General features: G+C 39.4%; 1 protein-coding gene and 1 non-coding gene across 3 annotated transcripts in view; one reads left to right on the forward strand and one right to left on the reverse strand.

Moving 5' to 3' along the window:
- The window catches only part of Ranbp17 (RAN binding protein 17), a 304,243-nt gene that overhangs the window by 164,236 nt on the left and 120,826 nt on the right, over positions 1 to 19,181 (reverse strand). The window lies entirely within an intron of this gene.
- LOC127208894 (U6 spliceosomal RNA) lies at positions 18,672 to 18,774 on the forward strand. The gene has a single exon (XR_007833154.1). It is a non-coding gene; the product is annotated as a U6 spliceosomal RNA (small nuclear RNA).

A 19,181-nucleotide genomic window follows, 5' to 3' on the forward strand; every position in this document is an offset into this window, starting at 1 on the left:
ACCGGGCCAGTCCACAGAGAGCCCAGGTGGCACAGTGGCGGGGTCTGAGACCGAGGACACCCAGCCAGAGTGGCATGGTCTGAGACCAGAGACACTAATGGGAGTCACAGACTGCAGCAGCTGTCTGAGCAGGGCTGGGCAGAAGCCTAACTGATGGCCCCAGAAGACTGTCCTGGAACAATTGGTCACAATGGACCCCGCCTAACCAGGCTCCACAACTGAGCTGGGACTCTCCCGATGTTGGGAGAGACTGGGCAGGCCAGAGGAGATAGAGCAAAAATCTAGCCAACCAACAACAATCAGAAGGCAGTAGCTGCTCTCTCCCTGGCAGGCGGAACCTAGGGCCCACTACCTGCTTGGAACAGGCTGAAACCTAAACAACTTTTAGAAGCCAGCAGGGGTTCAGGCACTCTAGGGTGATCTGAGCCTAGGACCCAAAGGCCCATGGCCCAAGCACAGAGTATTCAACGCCCAGGCAAAGACAGGATAACCAGCTCTATATACACTACCTCAAACAGATACTGGGGCTACAGAGCACCAGCACCTACCTCGGCTGACCGAGCAGGGAGCTAAGGGCGTGGAGCAAAGTATTCAGGAGCTGAAACCAATCACCTATCTGTCCCAGGGAAGAGTTCCCTGACCACCACAGGCAAAGGCCCTCGACCCATAATCACTCACCAACAAACTGCTCTTAACAACCAGTGGAGGACTCCAGAAGCTACCTCCCAACATCAGAGACAGCAAGATGACTAAAGGCCAGCGTAAAAACATAAACATGAAAAACCAAAATAATATGGCATCTCCAGATCCCAGCTATCCCAAAGAAAGCAACCTGGAGAACTCAAGCATAACTGAAATACAAGAAAATGACCTCAAATCCTTAGTAATGAAGACGATAATGGAGGAAACTAATAAAATCCGTAAACAAATGCAGGAAGACGCAGCCAAACAGGTGGAAGACATAAAAGAGGCCTATAAAGAAGCACTGGAAGAAATTCAGGAAAATACAAATAATCAGAAGAAGGAAATCAATAAAACAGTTCAAGACCTGAAGATGAAAATGGAAACAATGATAAAGATACAGAAAAAAGAAAAACGGGAAAGAGAAAGCTTAGAGAAGAAAGAAAACAACACAGAGGTGAGCTTCTCTAACAGAATCCAAGAGATGGCAGAATCTATCTTGGGACGAGAAGATACAATTGTAGATCTTGAAGCAACCATCAACGAAAATGCTAAATCTGAAAAATTCCTGACACAAAGCACCCAAGATATCAAGGACACCATGAAAAGTTGAAACCTGAGGATAATAGGCATTGAGGAAAGAGAAGACCCTTGACTCCAAGGCCCAGAAAATATTTTCAACAAAATTATAGAAGAAAATTTCCCCAGTTTAAAGAAGGAGATGTTTACAAACATTCAGGAGGCCTACAGAACACTAAATAGAATAGAATAGAAAAGAAAAATTTTCTGTCACATAATAATCAAAACACAAAATATACAGAACAAAGAAAAACAATCTTAAAAGTGGCAAGAGAAAGGGGCCAAGTAACATATAATGGCAAACTATCAGAATTACACCCAACTTCTCAGCAGAGACCATAAAAGCCAGAGGGCCTGGACAGAGATCCTGCCAACGCTAAGAGACCACAGATGCCAGACCAGACTACTATACTCAGCAAAACTATTAATGAGTATTGATGGAGAAAACAAGATATTCCATGACAAAAACAAATTCAAATAGTACCTACCCACAAATCTGGCTTTACAGAAATTACTGGAAGGAAAACTCGACCCCAAAGGGACAAGCTACAACCAAAATTACACGGAAATAGATAACTGCCCTGCCGCAAAAACACAACCACACAAACTCTCTATTGCAACCAACATCAAAATCAAGGGACTTAACAGTCACTGATTATTAATATTTCTCAGCATCAATGGTCTCAATACTCCAATAAAAAGACACAGGCTAGCAGAATGGATGCATAAACAAGATCCAACATTTTTCTGCATTCAAGAAACACATCTCAGCTACAAGGATAGAAATTACCTCAGGGTAAAAGGCTGGAAAAAGATATTCCAAGCAAATGGACACAAGAAACAAGCTGGTGTAGCCATTTTAATATCTAATAATATAGATGTTCAATCAAAATTAATCAAAAGGGATGAGGAAGGATCCTCATCCTTGATACTCATCAAAGGTAAAGTCAACCAAAATGACATCACAATTCTGAACATCTATGCTCCCAATACAAGGGCACCCACATTTGTAAAAGAACTAGTAACAAAGCTTAAACCACACATTGATCCCCACAACATTAGTAGTGGGAGACTTTAGTACCCCACTTTCACCAAAGGATAGGTCACTGAAATAGAAACTAAACTGAGAAATAACAACACTAACCAAAGTCATGAGTCAAATGCATCTAACAGATATCTACAGAAATTTTCACCCAAACACAAAGGATTATACCTTCTCAGCACCCCATGGAACCTTCTCCAAAACTGATGATATAGTAGGTCACAAAGCAAGCCTCAACAGGTACAAGAAGATTGAAAGAATACCTTGTATCCTATCAGATCACCATGGTTTAAGGCTGGACTTCAACAACAACACAAATAACAAAAAGCCTACACATACATGGAAACTAAACAACTCTCTACTTAATGACACTTGAGTCAAGAAAGAAATAAAGAAAGAAATTAAGAACTTCCTGAAATTCAATGAAAATGAAGGAACAACATACCCAAATTTGTGGGACACTTTGAAAGCAGTGCTAAGAGGAAAATTCATAGCATTAAGTGCCTTTATAAAGAAATTGGAAACATCCCATTAAGCAACTTAACGGCACACCTGGAAACCCATGATAGGTAGATTGGGACCCAGGGGGTCTGCTCAAGCTACTGCACCAACCAAAGATAATACACGCAGTAAATATTGAACCCCTACTCAGATCTAGCCAAGGGCCAGGACATTATCCACAGTTGTGTGGAGAGCAAGGACTGACTCTGACATGAACTCTGGTGCTCCATATTTGATCACTTCCTCTTGGTGGGGAGGGCTGGTATCATTCAGAGGATGAGTAGGAAGGCTACCAAGATGGGACTTGATAGGCTGTGACCATATGGTGCAGGAAGAGGTCCCCTTCTGTCACAGACCTAGGGGATAGGAATAAGGTAAAAGAGGGAAGGAGAGAGGAACAGGAAGAGACAAGCAAGCAGATAAAAATTGAGATGTGGCTATAAAACAGGACATACACACAGCATCTGTACAAGCAGGTATGTGGATACACTACATATACACTACTGGACAATAAGATTAAGGTAATTCACATGTACTACTGAGGAGATTTGTGTTTATGACACACAATGTTTGTTAGTGTACTAGGTCTTAGCTACTCTATTCTTTACGACTTGCTATCTTTTAAAAATATTTTGTAATCTCTAGTTTCTTTTTTTCTGTATGTGTGCTCAGGTGTGCACATAAGTGTGTAGGCACCAGAGGCCAACTTTAGGTGTCTTGCTCTATTGCTTAGTTTCTGAGACTGGTATCTTAGTGTAGCCAGAGCTCATAGGTTAGGTGGATAGGGCAGCTGACCTGCAGGGATCCATCTGTGCCCCTCCTCACAGTGCTGGGCACACACGTGACGGCCATGCCTGCCTGCTACACAGGTGCCAGGGCCTATACTTAGGTCTTCACACTCATACGTCAGCCACTAAGTACTGACACACCCTCCCTCGCCTGTGAGCTCCGATTCTAAGCTAAGTACTGACACACCCTCCCTGGCCTGTGAGCTCCGATTCTAAGCTAAGTACTGGCACACCCTCCCTGGCCTGTGAGCGCCGATTCTAAGCTAAGTACTGGCACACCCTCCCTGGCCTGTGAGCTCCGATTCTAAGCTAAGTACTGACACACCTTCCCTGGCCTGTGAGCTCCGATTCTAAGCTAAGTACTGACACACCCTCCCTGGCCTGTGAGCTCCGATTCTAAGCTAAGTACTGGCACACCTTCCCTGGCCTGTGAGCTCCGATTCTAAGCTCTAATTCCAGCCGAGGGTTCTTTCTTTTCAGTGGAAGACTAAAGCCAGGATAATAACAAACCTGAAAAAGCAGAGCTGGGACCAAATCAGCAGCTACTTCTAAAGCCCGCACTAACCTGCTGTGAAAGAGCACTCATGGAGCAGGCCCTCTGTGGGAGCTTAGGTTTCTCTGTTTGCATGTTTCTTCACATAAAGTCTAAGCCAAGTCTGTACCAGTGTGCTTGATGGATGACTACAGTAAGTTCTTGTTGCCCTGGCATTAATGATGAGAACACTTCCTATGCTGGAGTTCCAAGAAATTACAGTTTCTTGTAGCTATTATTCTCACAGAGAATAATATCATGGAGGTGAGTGCCAGATCTGCAATGCTGTAAATGACAAAGTAACTCTGCACCATTATAAAAAAAAATGTTTACCCTCGGGTTCACAGTAACCGATAGCTATGGGTGCTCGGTTTGAACCATGTGCAGTCACAGTCTCAGACTAGAAGGCCACACACAGGGGCATTATATCATCTTTCTTTGTCTATCCTGAAATTACAATCAGTGTGCACATGTGTGTTTGAGGTAGCCTCTCATGTAACCCAGGCTGGCCTCCACCTCACTATATAGATAATGGCCTTGGAATGATCCTCCTGACTCCACTTTCTTAGTGACCCTGTCTGATTATGTTGCTATTAACTTCAGTTCTACCAGTTTGAGGTGGGAGAACCATTTCTAGGTCAAGACTGGCCTGGACTACTGCAGTGTGAGATCCAGGTTAGTCATGCTAAGCAAGGAGAGTTTATCACAGAAGTCAAGGATAACAGCACCTTCAGAGCCCGAACTTGAGCTGTGTGTGACTTCACTGCACTCATGATCAACGTCAGAAGCACAGCGTTCTGGAACCTTGTTCACTAAGACAGCCAGTGCAGTGGAATGCCCTTGTGCTTACTTGACTGTCCGAAATTCAAAGTTTTCCTATCTGTGCTTTCTTTTAAAGACAAACAAACAAAAGAAAAAATAAAACCAAAGAGGATGTAGTTTTTAATTTAGAATACTTTAAATTAGTGCCATTTGATTACAATGAGCCAAAAATGATTTCTCATATTCTGCAAAGTAGTAGGGCAATTTACTGTTCTAGGACTAGAAAACTAAAACCAAACCCTGTGTTCAGAGCTGGTCTGTAGGATTTAATTTTGGCAGAGTCACTAACTTCCAAGTATCAGTTTTCTTATGTAAAACAGGTGCATACCAGGTACTTACCAAGGATTAGGTGAGGCAGTATGTAAAATCTCACAGCTTTTAAAGCAGTGAAAAATAAAATCTTTCCTTTTAGCATACCAATGTCCCAAACTACCACCAAAAAAAAAAAAAAAAAAAAAAAAAAAAAAAAAAAAAAAACCAAACAAGTCTCTCCATCTACAGATGCAACTTGTAAAGAATCCAAATAAGACAGTACGGTTGGTAAGCACAGGGAGCAACATCAATGTGCAGCTACTGAGGAAGAAGCAATTCTCAAAAGGATGAGCTGCAAAGGACGATCCATCCTACCACAGGGACATAGCTCGGTTATGTTCTCTGAGGCTTTATTCTTAATAGCCAGATACTGGAAACAACCTAGATGTCTCTGAAACAAGGAATGGATAAAGAAAATATGGTAAATTTACAAAACGGAGTATTACTCAGTGGTTTAAAAAAAAAATGACATCAGGAAATTTGCAGGCAAATGGATGGAACTAGAAAAAAAAAAAATCATCCTGAGTGAGGTAACCTGCAACCAGAAAGGCAAGTATGATCAGTGCTTTGTCTAATGATCATCAAAAAACCTTCCAGTAGCAGATGGGGGCAGATGCAGAGATTCACAGCAAGACATTAGTCTAAATTGAAGGTCGGCACAGGGTCCCTCTCTTGGAGCTTGGAGAATCCTGCAGAAAAAGGGGTGGAATGATTGTAGGAGGCAGAGGGGATGGAGGACACCAGGGGAGCACGCTCAACTCAATCAACTAAGTAGAGTGCATGTAGACTCACAGACAGACTGACAAACATGGAGCCTGCAGGGCTCTTCAGCAGGTCCTCCGAGTCCGAGCCATAGACAGAGGAGCTGTGATGTAGATATGTCCACTGAGGCTAGGCGTCCCACAATCCACTGATCTTGGCCTTGTGTCCAGTTCCTGTAATGGCCTCCATCTACTATAATAAGAAGCTTCCTGATGGAGTTATTAGGGCTATAGCTAACTTATCATATATGTGGGCATAAGGGTAAGATACAGAATGTAGCTAAGGAGTTATGCTGCTCTTGTCTAAGACCCATGACTTCACTAGCCCCACGTACTAGGATAGCACAAAAAGCAGCTCCGAATGGACCAAATACCTCAATCAGAAACATAAAATGCTAAAACTGCTACATGTTATCAGTGTAGGAATTAAGGCCAGCAATTGGCAAGTGGGAGCTCACAAACTAAAATGCTTCTGTGTAGCTAAGGAAAAACTCAACTGAGTGAAGAAGAATCCTACAGAATGTTCACCAGCTAACATGGGGCTGAGGACCAATAGCTAGAATAAACAAAGAACTCAAAACAGAGTCAAGGAAACAAATGAACCCAATAAAAATGGCTACAAATCTAAGAGAGTATTCTTATAGAAGAAAAAGAGCGAAGAAATAATGGCTATTATACCTCAACAATGTCTACCTAAGCAAGGCCAGAACAAAGACAATAGGAATAGCTAGGAATAGATATGCTATTACAAAAGGAAATAATCTCATGAGGTTCTATAGCAATTAGAGAAATGCAAATTAAAACTCTGAGATTTCATCTCACCTTAGTTACAACTGCTAAGATCAATAAGACAACTGACAACAGATGCTGGCAAGGCAGAACCCTTATTCAATCTTGGTGGGAGTACAAAATGGTACAGTCACTCTAGAAATCGAAGTAGATCATTTTCTTACTGTATTAGTTCTTGATGCCTACTGTAACAAACTACTATGAAGCGAGTGAATTAAAACTGCAATTTGCTATGTTACACATTCTCTGTTGGTTTCAAATTTATCTTAGGCCTTATTAGACTAACATTAAGATGCTAGCAAGAGTATTTCTCCTTGGTAAGTTCTATAGTCAGTCTGTTTTCTTGACTATTCCAGCTCCTAGAAGCCATGGTGAGCCTTGACTCACAATTCTCTCCACCTGTCTTACAGCTGGTGAGATAGGGCCTGAGTGGCCCTCATGCTGCACCTACCTGCCTTCCTCTTCTCTAGCACCAATCCATTTGTAAGAACCCACATGTTCACACTGGGGACACACAGGCATTCATACAGGCCGTAGTTCATTTTCAATATTACTTCCATCTGAAATGCAGATGGAGTAACACACTCACAGGATAAAGAATAAGATGATAGATACATTTGGGGAATTGGCATTACTCTTTCCAATATCACATTTACTGTCAATTCCCAGGATGTAGGTGTGTGTGTGTGTGTGTGTGTGTGTGTGTGTGTGTGTGTGTGTGTGTGTGTGTGTGTGTATGCGCGCGCATGCGCATTTGCGCGCACCCGCGTGTGTGTATCTGATATTTGCTGGTTTGTTATTTTTGGTTTTTCAAGACAGTGTTTCTCTGTGTAGCAGAGTGCTGGCTGTACTGGACTTACTTTGTAGTGTAGCCTCAAACTCACAGAGATCTACCTGCCTATGCCTCCCTGAGTGCTGGGATTACGGTGTGCGCGTTAGCCAGCTTACATATTCTTGATGTAAGTTCTTTGTTGGATTATTTTCTCCCATTCTGTACTTGTATTGGTATTCTTAAAACAATGTCTTATTTAAAGTTTTGGTAAATCCAATTTGTAGTTTTTAGTGGAATATGCTAAAATGTCAATTTTAAACAAGCATCATCTATCTGGAAGTTTGGGCCTACTCCTTCTCTGCGCTCTTCTGACATTCTAGGTTGATGCTGTACCCTCCAGACTTGTGGCCCACTGTGAGCTAACTATTCCAGATAGTCACACATTCAAGTTCTTTTTCTTCTTTATTTCTATTCAAATATGTATCAAAAAGATTGTTATTCTACTGAAATTTGTAAAAACCTAGTTAAACACTATTACCAAACATGCTTTTTAAAATTGTGTGGTGTTAGTATGTTAGGTTTAGATGCCTGAGGAGGTCAGAGGTGTCTGATCCCTCTGAAGCTGGAGTCACAGGCAGGTGTAAAACACCCAAGGTGGGTATGGGAACTGAACTCAAGTCCTCTGCAAGAGGTCAGTACGCGCCCATAAGCACCAAGACATCTTCCCAACCTTTGCGTATCTGTGCAGTGTCCGCCCTCTGGACACATTGCTCTGGAGTTAGCCCAACACTGGAGAGTGTGACTTCTCTGCCGGTTCCTCTTTAATAAAGTTACATTTTTTCCCCTAAATTTTCATGTTGCCTTTCTACATGATTTCCAAAATAAAACTGACAATACCTAGAAAACCACCGAGGCTTTTAGTATGACTGCACTGAATGTATAGGTCAGAGTGGGGTGAACTAAAAAAGTACAAACTGCACTCATGCTGAATCAAACACAAAAGTAAGATTGTATCAACTACTAGACATAGATTCTACAGATGATAAAACAGCAAAAGTCTAGAAAAACACTAAATATACATGGTCTGTGGGTTAGATACAAATTGACTCTATCATGTTGCAAGGCAACAAGTAATTAATATAAAATAGTTTACATTTTTTATTTTACCCAGATATTTAATTTCTAAGAATTATTAGGTAAGAAATGTCTCTTACTATTTAGTGTAGCACTAAGTGCAATTTTTATAAAATTAAAACAATGCAGTCATTAAGAAGGCAAAAATCACACATATAAAATCATTTATTTTATGCATATGGGTGTCTTCCCTGTATGTATGCCTGTCGATGTGTGTGCCTGGGAAGGCTAGAAGAGGGTGTTGGATCCCCTGAGACTGGTATGAGCTGCTGTTTGAGTGCTGAGAATCAAACATGAATCTACTGGAAGAATAGCCAGTGCTCTGACCTGTTGAACCACCATCTTTCTGGCTCATGACACATGTCAGTTAAGAGTAAAATTAAAGTCCTGTGGAAGGGATGCTCTGAAGGAGAAACTAAGTCTTCATTTTAAAATGTCTGACACAGTAAACAGCTATTGCTCCTTGCTCTATGCTCCAGTCCAGTGTTGGAAACAACAGGAAAGACAGCTGTCATAGACATATGTCACTTGAGGGACTTTACTATTAGGTATAACACATCAAACCATCCTCACTCCTCCTGCGGTGGCCTGTATTTGGACTCTGAAAAATAACTTATATTTCCTTAGCAGTAAGTTTCCATTTATCAGAAATTATTCACCTTGCCAATAATCCTTGGCAATCCACTGTGAAATGTGACCTCTAATCTTGAAGAAAGGTGGTTTTGACTGCTTCCCTCCGCTGGCAGCTTGCATAGCATCTTGGGGCACTATGAACGCTAATCTGCAGGGAGATGACTTTCTGGTCAAATGCAGCTCGAATCCTTAAGAGTGTTGTGACCAAAGTGTGTGGAGTCTTCAGAAATATGGCCTTATTCTCATTCCCTGAGGGGAGGGGCAGCCATGGGAAACAGCAACTGCCTCTACTGCCTTGTGTTTCTCATGCTTGGTATGAAGGTTTTTGTTTTCTTTTTTTGTTGTTGTTAGGTAGTCTATGGGGACGGGAGCATTATCACTCTAAGTGGCATAACTTCATTGAACAAATACGCATAAACATATACTTAAAGATACTATATGTAATAGTAGAAAATATGAAATATAATTTCTTGTGGCCTTTTCAAAAAACTGAGTGCTATTTATCCCACTTTTCCTTCTTCTCTCATACTGCTGTACTTTCCCACTCTACATTTTAATCTGATCCCTCCCTCCTTTCCTTTTCATATTCCTATATTCTGCTAGTCCCCTCTCTGGTAATCAACATTCTACCCATTTGTGATGCCTATGAACCACAACTAGGCCCAGCATGGCAAGATTTCCCTAAAGGTGGCACTTTATCCTAGGGGCAGTCAAAGGGTGTGTAATTAGATTTACAGTCCACTCATGAGAAGGAAAATCAGGCCTGGTGCAGGAAACCTGGTCAACTACTCAGGCTAGTGAGGTCACACACCTTAGTGGAGGACTTACTGCTGCCACTTTGCTAGACCAGCTTGATTCCTAACTGCATGCTAACCACAGGTGAGTGCTCACCCTTCATCAAGTAAGCTTTTCTTTGCACCAGTTAGCGACCACTACAGAAAACTGGCCAGAACGAAGAGATCAGCCGGGCCAGGAAGCGATCAGCCCCAATAGATACATCAATAACACCACCCTCACTCCTAACCCTTAGGCAACACTGTAGAAAATGAGGCAGAGTGTGTTAAGAGCCAGTGGATCAGAAAGTTTCTGTGAGACTCTGTCTCCTAGAAATGACAGGACAGGCTTCACCCATGATACCCAAAAAATATGGTTGCCTAAAGAAGAGCAGAACAAAGACAATACAAATAGATGTGTTAATACAGAAGGAAGTAATCTCATGGGGCTCCACCCAGACAAAGAACTGCAAATAAGCAGGAGTACCTAGAAGGGGAGAGTTAGTTGCGTCCCCAGGATGAGCTCTCTGACTGGTTATCCAACACCAGGTGATCAGCCCTGAAATCATATACACATCAACACTAAATGGACCCAGCAAGTTGTACACACACAGACAGACACAGACACACATGCACATGCACACACCTGTAACAATAATAAAGAAAAAGAGGATATGAATTTGAGAGGGGAAAGGGATGGGGTTGTGGGAGGGGATAGAAAGGGGAAATGATGGAAATGATGTGATTATGTTTTAATTTTAGAGGGGAAAACCCAAACAGCTAATTTAATCCCAGCTTTTGGAAGGCAGAGATAGGAACATTTCTATGAATTAAGGCCAGCCCGGTCCATATATCAAGTTTAGGTGGGCCCCTATCTCCACAACAAAACCCACAACAAAACAGGCTGGTCTTTATGAAGGTTTAACACTATACTTAACCACATTACAGAAAGAAACAAAACATTTCCAAGGAGAAAAATTATACTTTCTGCTTGAAGTTTCTTTTTAAGTATTTGGGAGGGAAGACAGCTAAATACAGTGACACAGAAGCCAGAGAGCCATCAAGCTGCCTTCTGCTAAGACTGGTAAAGTTTAGCTTATGTCACAACAAATAAGAACACTCTCAGAAATCTTACTCAATTTTTGTTGTTTTGTTTTCCCCAACAAGCAGCATTTCCTTGGCAGCATTAACGATATGGCTGACTTTGTTTTAAATAAATGATGGCTCGCCTGGCCTTCAAAGGTATCTTTCATCAAGTCTGGCTACCTACTAAGTGATGAGGGCTTCCTTTTGTCACTGAACAATCTTGACAGTGACATTGTCTGATGCTGCAACTTTGAAGCTCATTAGTGTGATGGCAAATCCACCAGTGGCCAGCTGTTTCTGAACTCCAGAAATATATTTTTTTCAATACTGGTTCATATTATGGTTGAAATGTTCATTTACCCCTGTGGCTTTTCAGAATTTGAGTGACAAATTTGCTCTCAACATTGACCCAATCAGAATAAAGCCAACTCTGTACACCATCCTGTCTTTGTGCCTGACAGTTGTTTTGTACTGTCTCCATGCTTGTTTTCCATTAAAAGAGGGAGTTTCTTATGTCCTAGTACAGAACCATACTTTCTTTCATCAGGATCTAAGGCACAGGGCTCAGCCCAAAATTAGTATGTGCTTGATGAAGCATTTTGCCAAACAAAAGAGTAATCCTGAACAAAAATGTTTTTTAATTACACCTCTGTGTTACATATCATAAATCCTGTAAACAGAGGAGAAGAAAAACAAAGGCTAAAGCAATCTTTTATATAAGTTATCAAAATTTGGGTTATTATACAAAATTTGGTACCATAAAGATATATGTAATCTAAAGAATTTCCTAGAGATATTAAAGAAACTTTAGCACTTAAAAGATCAGAGGTAAGCTGGGCTAGGTGGTGCATGCCTGTAATCCCTCGGGAGGCAGAGGCAGGTGGATCTCTGTGAGTTTGAGGCCACCTTGGTCTACAAAAAGAGTCGAGAACAGTCAGTCAAGGCTACACAGAGAAATCCTGTTTCAACAAACAAAAATACCAAAGGCTGGCATTTCAGTAAACAACAGATTGCTTGCGTGGGTGGTTGAGGCCCTATGTTAAATCTGAACTAACAGAGGCATGGGAGGTATTGGGGGCAAAACCCAAATTAAAAAAAAAAAAAGTAATAAAACAAAAACAAGACAAAAAGCTCATCAAATGTTAACCTCACACTGGAGGCTAAAGGAATGGCCTGGGCTCAGTGGTGTCAGATTCTCAAGGACTCCTAAGGAAGCCTCCACCTCAATTTGCTGTATCTGAATCACCCTAAAGAGCAAACTGATTTTAAAAACTATGGCACCATTAAAATAGTATACTGCATATCCCATTAGTTAGGCAAATACTAGAATATTTTTCTCTTTTGATTATAAAGTTTATGTGTTTTCACTATAAAAACTAATGACTAAATATGTGATTCAATAAACTCTTAGTTTTATCTACTTTTTCTCAATATTTAACATGTACTTATATTTTTAATAACAAATTTTTAAAAAAGATTTTTATTTATTATTATGTGTACAATGCTCTGCTTGCCAGAAGAGGGCATAGATCACATTATAGATGGTTGTGAGCCACCATGTGGTTGCTGAGAATTGAACTCAGGACCTCTGGAAGAGCAGTCAGTGCTCTTAACCTCTGAGCCTTCTCTCCAGCCCCCCTTAACAACTAATTTTAAAACCAATTTTGTTATAAAACACGTGTGAATTAAAACTATCACACACCAAAATTAGCCAGACCCAGAATACCCATCTAAATAATGACAGGCCCAGAAAGACATGTCCACTGGTACTTAACTGAATTATACATCTGAGTTGTATTCTGAAGCTGTAGGGCTTCACAATGGGTGAAAACTACTGAATATATGTTTTTAGGAATTATCCAGCTAAAATCGAAAACTATAAAACAGTTAGAACTAGGAAAACAATTAGTTTTATGTCATCCTCTTTCATAATTCATGTCCCTTACCTGCAATCCATCCTTTCTTGTTCCCTAACATATAACCTTTTTTCTTTTCTCTACATTTTATTCTGTGCCCGTACATAATTTGTTTATGCATTTATACACAGATACTTTTGGCTTGAGGAAGCATGTATGTTTTTGTCTTTGAGATTGTGAGACCTTGCTTAATATTAGACATTCTAAGCCTATCCACGTTCCGGCAAATTTTGTGGTTACATTTTTCTTTAGAGCTGAATAGTATTCAATTTTATATACAGTATTTTCTAAACTTAGGATACATGTATATAGAGGTTGTCTAGTTAAATGAAATTTCAGATTAGAAATTTAGACTGTTTTGTCACAGGATACACTTATTTTAAACCCACACATTTCAAAATGATTAATTTTTATTAAATAATAAATGATTTTACCATTAGTTAATACTTATAAAATCCTTCTAATTTCTTCATTTTTTTTTTTTTTTAGGAGAAATGAATGGTTAGTGTTGAAATGAACAGCTTTGTAGCACATATCATTACAAAGACACAAACATTTATATACATATTAGAGTCATGAGACTCACTACAAAGGAGAAGACTCGGCTTATATAACACTATGTGTTAGTGGGAAATACCCACGGGCCTATTTGTTCTCCTTACACCACTTTTGTCAGGGTTTTTTTTTTTTTTTTAATCACTGACACAGGACAAATAACTACAACAGGGAAAAGCCCCAATTGAATGAGTTTTTTCCTTTTTGTACCCAGTGTTGGCCAAGGGTCACAAGAACTGTATGAAGAGGGGGAAATGTCAAGAGACTTTCCTGCAGTTAGACCAAGAAGTGGACCTGTTACTAATTAGGTTCAACAGGAGGGGATACAATCTTAAATTTTCATTCATTTCCTCCCACTGAGATGTCCAGAAAACCCAAGGAGGAACAGCAGACTACTTTAAAGAATTCTATGTACAGGGGAGTTTCTTTCCTTACTGTTTTGTTTTGTTTTTGTTTTTGCTTTTGGTGTGCGTGTGTGTGCGCGCGCGCGTTTGTGTATGTATCTTGTTGGTCCAGGATATAGGCACAGTTACAGAAAATGCATGGCAGAATGGAAAAACTAAACGGCATAGCTAAATTCCTGACTCACTGTCCAGAGAATTATAGGAAAGGCAAGAACCACACAAGATGGAGAAATCAAGTTGCTATTGAATTGGAAGCTTCATCCCTACTGGCTTGTTTTTATAGTTCTAAAAAATGTGCTGGGCGCACTACTAGCTGTGAACTTGGCAAGCTCTAATACTGACAGGCCTGGCAAGAATGCCCACCGGTGTAATAGTGGCACCCATGTCACAAGAGTAATGAAATACGTTCTGATCCACAAGATGGAACCCACACCTAGCATTGTTACAAGGCAAGAGCCTGGTTACAGGCCTTACAGAAGAACCTCCTACTGTGATTCTGCTAAATGGATTCAGTGTCTAACTGACTCCTGATGACCTATCATTATACTCATCCTAGCCCCCATCAGAAAATACTTTGAACATTTAAACCAAAACAAGTTTAAAAATCTCTTAAAAAACTTATGTATTTCTCATGTATAGACCCTACTCAAATTAATGCCAGAAGATATAAATAAACTTAAAAACCTCAAGTCAAGAAATGAGATTGAAGCAGTCATTAAAATCTCCCTCCCTATAAAGAAAAGCCCATGGCTATAAAGATTTACTTCTAATTTCTACCACAGTCAAATAAGATCTAATTTCAACATTTCTTAAACTGTCCTAAAAAATAGAAAGGGAAAGACCACCTCCGTCCTCATTTAATCTGTTAATGTGATAAAATAGTCTGACCAAAAGGAATTTAAGGTGTAGAAAGATTTATTTTCAGTATATAGGTTACAGCCTACTCTTGAAAGAAATCAGGGCAGGAAGATAAGCAGGAATTCAAGCAGGAACCATGGATGAACTCTGCCTCTTGTTCACTCACAGGCATCTGCCCAGGGAGTGGTGCTGCCAACAGTGGATCAGGCATTCTCACAACAATTAAAGCAATTAAGACAATCCTCTCCAAAGACAAGCCCACAGGTCAATCTGATGTAGGAAATTCTGTAACTGAGACACTGGTACTTTAATGCTACGTCAATAGACAGTTAAAACTAACAAAGAAAATCAAACTCATTTTTTGAAGCTTGATACCAAAGCGGGAAGAAGACAAAAGAAAACAAAGAACAAAGTAATGCAAGAACTCAAACTAACCAACTAGGACAAATCTTCATGATGAACATACAAAAGTCCTAAAATAAAACAAAAAAAACCCCCACCTAATTTAAGATCACAGTAAGTAGAATGCAGGCTAGTTTGACAGATATTAATAAATATAACATCCCAAATGCTCACTTCATTAAAGAAATTTTGTTTAAAAAAATAAATAAATATAACATACCATGTTAATAGACTTAAAGACAGAAATCACATTATCATCTCAATAGATTCAGAAAAGGCATTTGACAAAGTTTAACAGAACTTTGTGACAAAGTCTTGAAAAAATTAGGAATATAAGTATTTTACAGCAAATTATTTCATATAATTACATCAAATAATAAAGGCTATTATACAACAAACCTACAGGCAAGATATACTAAATGGGGGGAAACTGACACAATTTTCTACTCAATATGGTGGTTGAAGTCATAGAACAGTTAAGACAAGAGAAAAATATACAAGGGATAGAAAAATATATGATTAAATCTAGCTAAGGAAGAAGTAAGAGACCTTTATAAACAAAATATAAGACACCAAAGAAAGAAATCAAAGACACTGGACAACAGAAAGGGCCTCTATGCTCGTGGACCAGTAGAGTCGATATTGTAAACACCATATTATCACAAGCTATCTACCAATTTAATGACATCTCCATTAAAAATTCTAATGACATTCTTCATACATCTAGAAGAAATCCTAACATTTATTGAAAACACACACACACACACACACACACACACACACACACACACACACACACACACTAGGGAGACCCAAAGCAATTTCAAGCAGACAGAGTGCTGTCAGGAGCATCTTGTTATCTGACCTCAAACTACACTACAGAACAACAGGGACAAAGAAGACATAATCCTGGCACAAACAACAGACACACAGATCAATGGAACAACTCAAAGATAAACCCAGGCAGCAACAGATACCTAATTTTTAATAAAAGTGTCAAAATCATGATTAAAAAAAAGATAAACATTCCAGTAAAGGGTATTGGTAAAACTGGATGCCCATCCACTCCAAAGAAGAATGAAATTAGGTCCTTATCTCTCACTCTATACCAACAACTCAAACTGGAGCAAAAATCTTAATGTAAAACCAGAAACATTGAAACTATTAATGGCAAAGCCTTCAGGATATATAGATAAGAAATTTCTCAATACAACTCCAATAGCCCAGGAAACAGCCCCATCAATTGACAAACATGATTATATGACACTAAAAAGCTTCTGGGCAGCAAATGAAATTATCAACAGTGTCAGATAGCCTGCGAATGAGTGAAAATCTTTGCTAGCTATGCTTCAGACAAGGTACAGTCAGTCAGTCTGTCAGTCTGTCTCTCTCTTCCCATTATATATAATACAAATGACCAATAAATATTTTTAAACCTTTGAACATCCCTAGCTACGAGAACAATACAAATTTTAACTACTTAGAGATTCCCCAGGTCACGGTGTGCGGAAGTGGCAGTGAATCAGCAGAATGGAGCCGTGGACGGGGAGAGACCCCTCATGCGCTGCTAAGTAGCACAGCCAGTATGAACACTGGTTTGGAGGCTTCTGAGAAACATGTAAAGATACAATTAGCCTATGATTTAGCTACGCAACTGGTGGGCAGTGACACAACATCCTACTACAGAGTCACTAGGACATCTACGCTGATTATCAGCTTTTCATGACAGCTAGGAGGGGCCAGCATAAATGGCCACCAAAAGATTTAAAAAAATAATGAAAATGCATACATATAGACAATGAGATTTTATTCAGCTCTAAAGAAAATGGAAATTACATACTTTCAAGAAAATGGATGATCTGGAAAACATTACATTACCTGAGGCAACCAGGGCTCAGAAAGACAAACACGGCGTGTTTTCTTTCATACATGGATACTAGATTCTACTAGGAAGGTTTGTTAGTCACACAAGTATAAATGTGGGTGAAGGCTGCAAGAGGAAGCACAGAGAAGCCTTCAAAAGACAGAGAACTTGAAAGTAGCAATAAATGAGTGATTGATCACAAAGTTCTCTTTTAAGATTAACAGCTGACTTCTCATCAGAAACTATGGTAGTCAGAAGAGACTAGGGTCATACCATGAAAACGCTGAAAGGGGAAGACGGAGCACAGAGAACAAACTCTTCCTCAAAACTGAGGCTGGAAAATCTGACCTCGCACGATTTGCTAATGGTAATTACAATGTAATAACATTGGTAATTACATAGAAGATATAGCAACGAAGGCAAGCTCTGGGAGTCAGGCACTAGTGGACATGACCTACAGCAGTGCTAAGGAAATCCTTGACGATGCAATGACAGAACACAACACTGCACCCAAAATATACAAAAACAAAGAACTAGAGCAGTGCACTTTGTTCACTGACACCTAAAGCATGTAATCTGTGTCACTAAGAACATACTGTATATCAACATAATCCAAAATCACAACAGAACTACGAAGGGCGGGGAACAGGATAAGAGTAAATAATGCCACAGAAGTAAAGCTGGTATCGATTCAATTAGACTGTTATAAATTCTGGACGCTGTTAATCAACGGTGGCCATTAAGAAAATAGCTTTAAAAATTACAAAGGAAAAAGGAACTAAACAGAGAGTAACAATTGACAATAGACATACCAATCAAACAAGAAAAGTAGTCTGAGAAAAGCTGAGCAAAGAAGGATGCAAATAAATAGAAAACAACAAAATGGCAGAACTAAGCCTTAGTTCTCACTAGTAACGTGAAATGTTAGTAAACACACCATTAAAAGACAATTGGGAATAGAGGAATAAATCCACTACCTCCCTCTGTATGGCTGAGTTATACAGGATGCTTTTAGGAAAGGCCTACTAGTAATGAATGAACTCCCTTTGCTCTTAGCTCTTTTTTGAATCTTGAAAGGTCTTTGAAATTTGTATAATGGTAAAAGGTACAGATTATAACATTACAAAAAATTTAAATGTACAAATTTATGTGTAAATGCAACACTACATATTGGAATACATGTAGTATACAATAAAAATGAAAATAAAATTGAAAAAAGACATATATCTTGCACTTTATTTAGCCAAAGTATTTGGAAGTAGACTGATAATTTTCAAATTGTATCTAAACACCACAAACTAGCCAAATATGTACACATAATCTTTGCTAGAGCAGTGTTGAAAATACAGGTCTAAAGAAAACTAAATATAGAGGGATCAAACAACAAATAAATGAGGGTAGATTAAATTTATACACTAACAATAGTCAAATGCAAATGTAAAAATAATTTTAAAAGAAGAGATTGGTGCTTGCTTCAGCAGTGTCTACAAAAACTGGAACGATACAGTGAAGATTAACATGGACCCTGCGCAAGGATGACACACAAACTTGTGAAGCATTCCATATTTTTAGAATAAAAAAAAAAGGAGAAATTGACTAAAAGAAAAAAAAAAAAAAAGACCTAATCTCTATATTAAATGTAGAGATACAGAGAGTTTAAAATAGAATGATGGGAAACGTGAATGTTTTGAAAGAACATGCAGAAATGATGTAACTTGGGACAAGAGAACAATTTCTTAGACATGATGGAAAAGATATAATGCATAAATAAAAAGCTAGCAAATTAAACTTCATGCAAAATGAACAAGCTTCAGTGTTTGATAACCACTGTTCAGCCACAAAGAGTAGCATATATGCAGGGAGAGCATTTCTAAGCTGCCCATGTGAGAAGCAATTTGCATACAAAGTCACAATAGCAGCAAAAGACACATCGAGCTGAGATCAGGTAGAAGACCGGAACTGATACTTGTCTGGTAC

This window comes from Acomys russatus, chromosome 25 (genome assembly GCF_903995435.1).
Source record: "Acomys russatus chromosome 25, mAcoRus1.1, whole genome shotgun sequence".
Lineage (NCBI taxonomy): Eukaryota > Metazoa > Chordata > Mammalia > Rodentia > Muridae > Acomys > Acomys russatus.